Below are 7,380 nucleotides of genomic sequence, written 5' to 3'. Positions count from 1 at the left end.
ATTTTTACTGAAAAATATTACGAGATTTCATTCAATTTCGAGTTCATGATCATATGAATTCTCTTATATGAATATATGTATGTAATTTTTCACACGTAACCGTTTCTTATGATATGTCGATTCAATTGATATCAGTTATTCCTGTTGATCGTTCAAACTGAAACGAAATTCGGATTGTTTAGATCTGAATTTTAGAATTTAACTTGAGCCTCGGAAGATTTATCGGATTTATTTTTCTCTAATTGTATCTTAAATTATTTGCTCAATTCTTATGACTGAGAATTATCCAGATTCATTCCCCATCATCTCTCTCTCCTATATGTTTCAGATTTCTGTCATGCTTTTCTTCAAACAGATCTGAACGTTCTTCGTGATTGTAAGTTACAATCCATTTCTGTAATTCATCGAGAATGTCTCATGATTGTAAGTTACAATTCTATTTCTGTAACTCGAATTGCAGAATCATATTTCAATTCATAATAATCATCACTTCAGTTCCAACGAGATCCTCTTTTTTTGTTCTGTTTCTATCCATCCATCCATCAATCATTTTATTAAATTCAAATTGAACGGATTACTCTTGTTTTTTATTTTTAGCTATTAGTTTTTCCAACATATAATTGATAATTCCGTTCTTCTATTCATCTCTATTTAAAACCATCTATATTCCTTAAAATATTACAATATTAATCGAATTGAATAGTGTAAAAGCAGAAAATTTGTACTTGAAAATTAAGTAAATTAATATTTAAAAAATATATACATTCATATAATTACTAAATCTGAATAAATTGGAAATGGCGTTAGTTATGAAACTGGGAGAGTACTGTTTAGTTATTTTGTTTCTATCTTTGATGAACAGGGCCCATGCAGAGCTGTCCGTCCTGCTGCGTTGCTTGTACTTTGCGCCTATATTTGTTGCAATTACTTCCTTCCAGAGTTGATACCATTTTTGAGTAATAAATAAATAATTTATGAACCAAAATTCATATCATCAATAATTTAGTATAAATATTTACAAAAAAGCTGGAATAACGTTGAAAGAGGATGGTGAAATGAAATAGATCCTAATTATATTTTAATTAATTTGAGTTTTATTTATAAAAAAACTGGAAATTTGGAAGGAAGGGGAATGGAGTAAGGTTGAAGAAAGTGAAAATGGAGGTGATGATGAACATGTGGTGGTGGTCAGAGAAGAACTTCCAAGTCACGTTAGAATCACAGGATGCCAAAAAACACGTCATCTCTTTCACATTCACATCTCTTTCTCTCCTCTTCTCTTCTCTATCATCACATTTATATTCCAACCCTTTGATCATTTTTATTCGTATATCCGTTCATGAATTGTGTTTTAGGAGAGAATTGATCTAATATATTTTAATGTATCTTACTAGTGTTGAGATTCAATTTTAAATAATCTAAGGGTAAAAATCTCATCTTACCGTTTTCACCATAACTTTCTTTTTCATTGAAACCCGACTTCTTAATTCTATTCCATATTTGTACTCGTACATATCTCATAGTTTCAAATAAATATTTAGAGGTAATTAAAATTTTATTTATTTAACTTTATACAAAATATTTATTAATTAAGAGACTGTTTACCAAATGTTTCGGAGCTCATGTCGAAAAATCCCAGCCCAAAAACTTCATCTCCTGATCGGAAACGTGCGCATATATGTCTGGGAAGGCTCACGTAAAGTTTTGTCAAAATGCGACTCTGTTTGATCATGAAACGGCCATACACCCCGTGGGAAGGCGTCCCGACTCCCCGGGGCCGACCGAGAAAAACCCACGGCCCAAAAACCAAATTTTTATGTTTGAACATTGTTCATTTATGTTCCTGACAGCTCGCGCAAAGTTTTGTTCAAATCCAGCTCCATACGTTCGGGTTACGCCCATACTCGCCCTCCGGAGTCGTCCCGGCTCCCCCAGGGCCGACCCTGAAAAAATCTTGTGCTGTAAAAATACATGTTCTTGTTCGGGGTGTGTTTAAATATGTTTTCGGGGGCTCACGCAAAGTTTCGTATAAAACCAGCTTCATTTGGTTGTAAAACGACCAAAAACGTCCTCCGTAGGTGTCCTAGCTCCCCTAGGTCAGCCCTTAGAAAAAGCCCGACCTGGAAACCAAATTTTTTTTGTTGGGACCTTGTTTTTTTGTGTTCCCAAGGGCTCAGACAAAGTTTCCTCCAAATCCGACTCCGTTTGGGCCTTCTAGGAAAAGTTATGACTCTTCAAAAAATCAATGTTTGTGTTTATATTGGCAAAAGAAATTACCCTAGCTTACTTTATCATGTAACATTTATCGACCATCAAAATGGATTGTTAGTAAGAGTCCTAAACCGAATAAACACTAATTGGATAAAAGTTGTTTTACTTACTTATAGGGTAAGACTATCGGTCCTTTTTATCACTCTTACCAGATAATAATTTTTAGTGCTTGTCATGCTCAATCAGTAAAATAAGTGATATCGATAAACGGTTACCAGGTAAACATTTAGTAAACGTCCCCTAAATATCTAATTTATTTTTAATACACCGAAAAGAAGAGTTATAAACCTTTAGCACTTTGTAGTGATCATCGATCGACAAACACATAAATCTATTTTTGTGGATAAATTTTTTTAAAACCATTTTTAATGTATTAGATACTGTTTAATTATACATATCACTTAAAATTCAAGATTACAAGTAAACGGTATATGAATACAACTTTTTATAGCTACATGTTTGAATTCATACATTAATTGATAAACATAATCAGATACATGATATACATCTCATTTTAAATATAAAGAATCTAAAATATATTTAAAGTAATCATTAAGTTCTGATAGAATATGTAATTATTATCTTATAAAAAATCATATTATTAAACTTAAAATAAATTAATTTGTTATTAAACATAAATTAAATTGCAATAAAAAGAAAGAACTAAAAATTATCTATATAAAAATAGTATACTATTACACCTAAAAATAAATTACTTCGTTAAACCTAAATTAAATTATACTAAGGAGTTGTTTACCAATTCTTACCGGGTAAGTGTTGTAAGAGTACTGACCCGAATAAGTGTTGTCCGGATAAGACTATTTACCAAATGAACAAAACCGCCGCAAAAAACCCAATCTCCGACCTCATTACATCACTGGGACCTCTTGAATCCTCTTTCTAGAACCTCACCGCTTACTAGACATCACGGGAAAGGTAACTCTGACAACATGAAAACTGACAAGATAAGCAACATTTTGTTGCTGGCTCGGTAAGATCTTGGTCAGATTTTTAATCTGTTGATTGCTGATTGTGTTAGTGTTGCTGACCGAGTCAGTCTCGTCAGCAGCTAGTAAACAATCCCCAAAAAAATTATATAAAAAACGAGAACATTTAAATTGTAAATTTGATACTAATATTGTTAAAAAATTTATGGGTCTTCAAATGTATATCTTATTCAAATATAAAAAACATTATTGTTTTTTCAAAACAATCCAAAACCGTATTATAGAAACAAAACATTAAAATTAAGATGTATCTTCTTACATTTAATAATAATATATTTTAAAAAAAAACGTCAAATGTCATATACCTCTAAATAGATGTTTTTAAAACTAAATACTTTTACATATATTTTTTAAAATTAATATATATATATATATTTAAGAAAACGTCAAATGTCATATGCCTCTAAATAGATGTTTTTAAAACTAAATATTTTTACATATATTTTTTAATTTTAATAATGATATATATATATATATATATATATATATATAGGGGTTGGTTCAAATACTAACCAAGATTTTTGTGTTAACTTTGTTAACCAAGTTCAACCAATCATATTTCATCTTTTCTTTAGGTTCATATATAACTCATATATTAATGACAAAGGTAATTAAATAATTTGTCATTTATGTAACTCCCAAATCATTATGTGTGTGTATGTGTGTATTTGCATCATGGGTTGGTTTTGATAACGAGAATCAAAGTAATGGTGAGAAGGTGAAAACAAGACATTTCTATACTTTCATTTGCATTCAACTACCTTTATTAATCTTTTTTTATTATCATGACCGAAAGTTTAACAAATTAATACGAGTGGAAGTGATCAAATGTATGTAAAAATTCGAGAAAGTGACTTAATCATAAAGATAAATTTGAAAATAAAGATAGAAATTAAAGTACTTGAACATAATTAAAGGTACATGAATGTAGTTGAAAGTACTGAAAAACAGTTCAAAAAAATTAAATCAGATTACAAAGTTAACTCATCCAAAGACCCAAAAATGTTCTCATCACCATTCTCACCATAACTCTTATTTTTACTTGCTCTTTCGTCTCTCTATTAATAGAAAGACAAATACACACACCAACTTTTGGTTTTGATGAACTTCGAGCTCTAAAGAACATTTGTGCGTAATTGTCACAAACCGTGGATACCTAATTACCCAAAATCATACAGATAAAAATGGATAATTATTGAGAACATCTGTAACATGTATGTTATATTTTCTTTCTATTTTTTTTAAAATTTGGATATTTCTCCTTTTTTTTCCTATCTACTTTAGAGGAGAGTTTAACATAGTTGTTGGATCAGTTTTTTTTCTTCCAAATCTCTAAAAATTCTAAAATAAGATAGCTGTTGGAGATGTTTTGAATCTGAAGGATAAATCAGATTAAATGGAATTACATTTTCTTTAATCAATATAATTTATATCAATGATTGTGTCATTTGGGTAGGAAGATAAGTCAAAGTCAATTTTTTAAGCAAAGTCAAGTCAACGTTTCAATGTTAAAAAGATGGCAATGTATAAGAAAATGATACTTTAAAAAAAAGCAAAAATATATGATTTACAAACCGGTTTGATAAGTAGTTGTTGTTAGACGAAAGATTAATTGTTAGGTTATAAATTAATTGTTCGTTTTCATGTTTGATAGAAAATAATTTAAAATAATAATATAAAATAACGTAAAAAAATATTATTAATCGAAAAATATAACGAATGTAATTGAAAAAAATGTAGAAAAAACCCATGAAACATAGGTTGTGTTTTGGCAAACTAGCTGATAAATTTACTGTTAGCTGATAAGATAGTTGATGAATAAATTATTTTGACAAAGCTAGTCGATATCTTGAAAAATTAATCAATTATAATATTTTAAAATATAATTGAAATAAATCTCTAATAGTATAATATCTATACTATATTATAAAGCATTTGACAAAAACTCTTAAAAATCATTTTTTATTCATAAAATACTGTTTATCATGCATATTACTTAAAATTCAAGATTACAAGTAAATTGTGTATAAGTACAACTTATTAAAGCCTCATGTTTGAATTCGTGTAACTAATTATAGATAAACATAATCAAATACAGGATAAATATCTCATTTTAAATATAAAANGGAAGGCTCAGAGTGTTGCTTTATGTGCTCAACGAACAGCTTGTGAAGACCATTCTCATACAAGAGGTGTCAGAATATTAAGCAATCAATCATCATTTTCTTCCATCACCACAAAAATCAAAGCAGGAACAAGTTATTAAAAAAGAGAGCTCATTCAACAATAAGAGGGGAGGGGGTAGAAGGCTAAGGCGGCTGGTTCTAGGGTTCGAGTCTGAATTATGATTTTAAGACGATGTTGAGGTTCGGTATTTATAGATTTCTAATGGGCTTTTTTTAACCTTAAGCCCAATAACTATCAACTGCTCCCCTTCCACCCGTAACGTATTACCCTATTCCGTTTTCTTCCAACCTTCCTTGCGATGAAATTTGATTACCACCGGATTTTGAATCAAGCCCTAAAATTTTGTGTTTAGGATTTCGGATTATTATCGGTTCGGGTTGGTCCGGTATAGTTATCTATATTATATTATAAAATATTTGACAAAAACTCTTAAAAATCATTTTTATGCATACAGTACTATTTATCGATGCATATTACTTAAAATTCAATATTACAAGTAAATTGTGCATAAGTACAACTTATTAAAGTTTCATGTTTGAATTTGTGTAACTAACTACAGATAAATATAATCAAATACAAGATAAACGTCTTATTTTTAAATATAAAATATCTAAAATAAAATTAGGATAATTATTGAGTTTTAACAGAATACTTAATTATTATCTTTATAAAAAATTATATTATTAAATCTAAATTAAATTACTTCGTTATGTAAAATTAAATTATAATAAAAAAATTAAATTAAGGAAATTACACAAAACAAGAATTTTTAAATAGGTGATTTGATATTAATATTATATATACTCTTTTTAAAATTTTATGATATTTATAATTTATATTTTATTCAAAAATAAAACATTATCGTTTTCAAAACCATATAAAACCATATTATAACATCGATGAAGAAAGATAATAAAACAAAACATTAAAATCAAGATGTATCTCGCTGTATTACGCGAGTAACTTTCTAGTATTAACTAATACAAATAAGATGGTAAAAAAAAGTTAAAAATTATAATATATTGATTAAAGGAATTTGAAATTGATAATTATATATATTATAATATTTAGATTTATTAAAACAAACTTAAAAAAAATCTATTATTTATGATTTTAATTAATCATTACATATAATATGAATAACCATTATATATAATTTGTTGGACTAACCTATGTCTAAACGGGTTTTTAATCGATTCTATGTAAAGTGTCAAAATTTTTATTAAGTCCTGTATGGATAAATTTATCTGTCCGGATAAATTTGTCTGTCAACATAAATGGATGTTGTTGTTTATTTTTTTTTATCTGAACTAACAGTCTGAATAACATAAATGACCGATTTAATCCCCCTCCCCTCCGAATATTAATTATTTGAACATCAAAACAATAAATCATAAAGAGGCCGACAATTGGGTGTCTCATATGGGAAGGAGGCGGTGCTTTAAATAAGAGGTAGAGGTGTCATTTTTGTGGTTGAATGTGGATAACACACCATTACTATCTGTGCGAATAAGTCGTAAGTAAACAATCTAAATGAGCTATGCGAATAAGCCAAATAGACCAATAAACCTAATTAAGCCATAAGTAAACAGCCCCTTAGGGATGTTGTTTGGTTCAGTCAAAGAAATGAAAATGACATGGAATGAAAATGAGAATGAATTTTCATTTCTCCCGGTTTAATTTGGAATCAAAATTTGAAGTTCTCGGAGAATGAACCCCTTATATTATAGAAAAACCAAACAGTTTCTTTTTATTTTCATTCTTATTAATTACTGTCTAATACCTCTAACTAAACACCGCCTTAATTTTTGGAAAACCAATCAAATTTCTTCAAGTTCACACGTTCAATTTCAAGAATACTATAATTCTCGTTTTTTGAATTTTTTTAAATTAAAATAATCTATTTATTCGTTGT

The 7,380-nt window shown here is 28.5% G+C and overlaps 1 non-coding gene across 1 annotated transcript; it reads right to left on the bottom strand.

Moving 5' to 3' along the window:
* Positions 1-5,408: 5,408 nt before the first annotated feature.
* On the bottom strand, positions 5,409-5,504 carry LOC112526197. Its single transcript, XR_003070529.1, has one exon. It is a non-coding gene; the product is annotated as a small nucleolar RNA snoR1 (small nucleolar RNA).
* Between the last annotated feature and the right edge of the window lie 1,876 nt (positions 5,505-7,380).

The sequence above is a fragment of the Cynara cardunculus genome, assembly GCF_001531365.2.
Source record: "Cynara cardunculus var. scolymus isolate 2C chromosome LG 13, CcrdV1, whole genome shotgun sequence".
NCBI lineage: Eukaryota > Viridiplantae > Streptophyta > Magnoliopsida > Asterales > Asteraceae > Cynara > Cynara cardunculus.
Note: the sequence above shows the minus strand (reverse complement) of the source record. Positions and strands in the feature narration are given on the sequence as shown.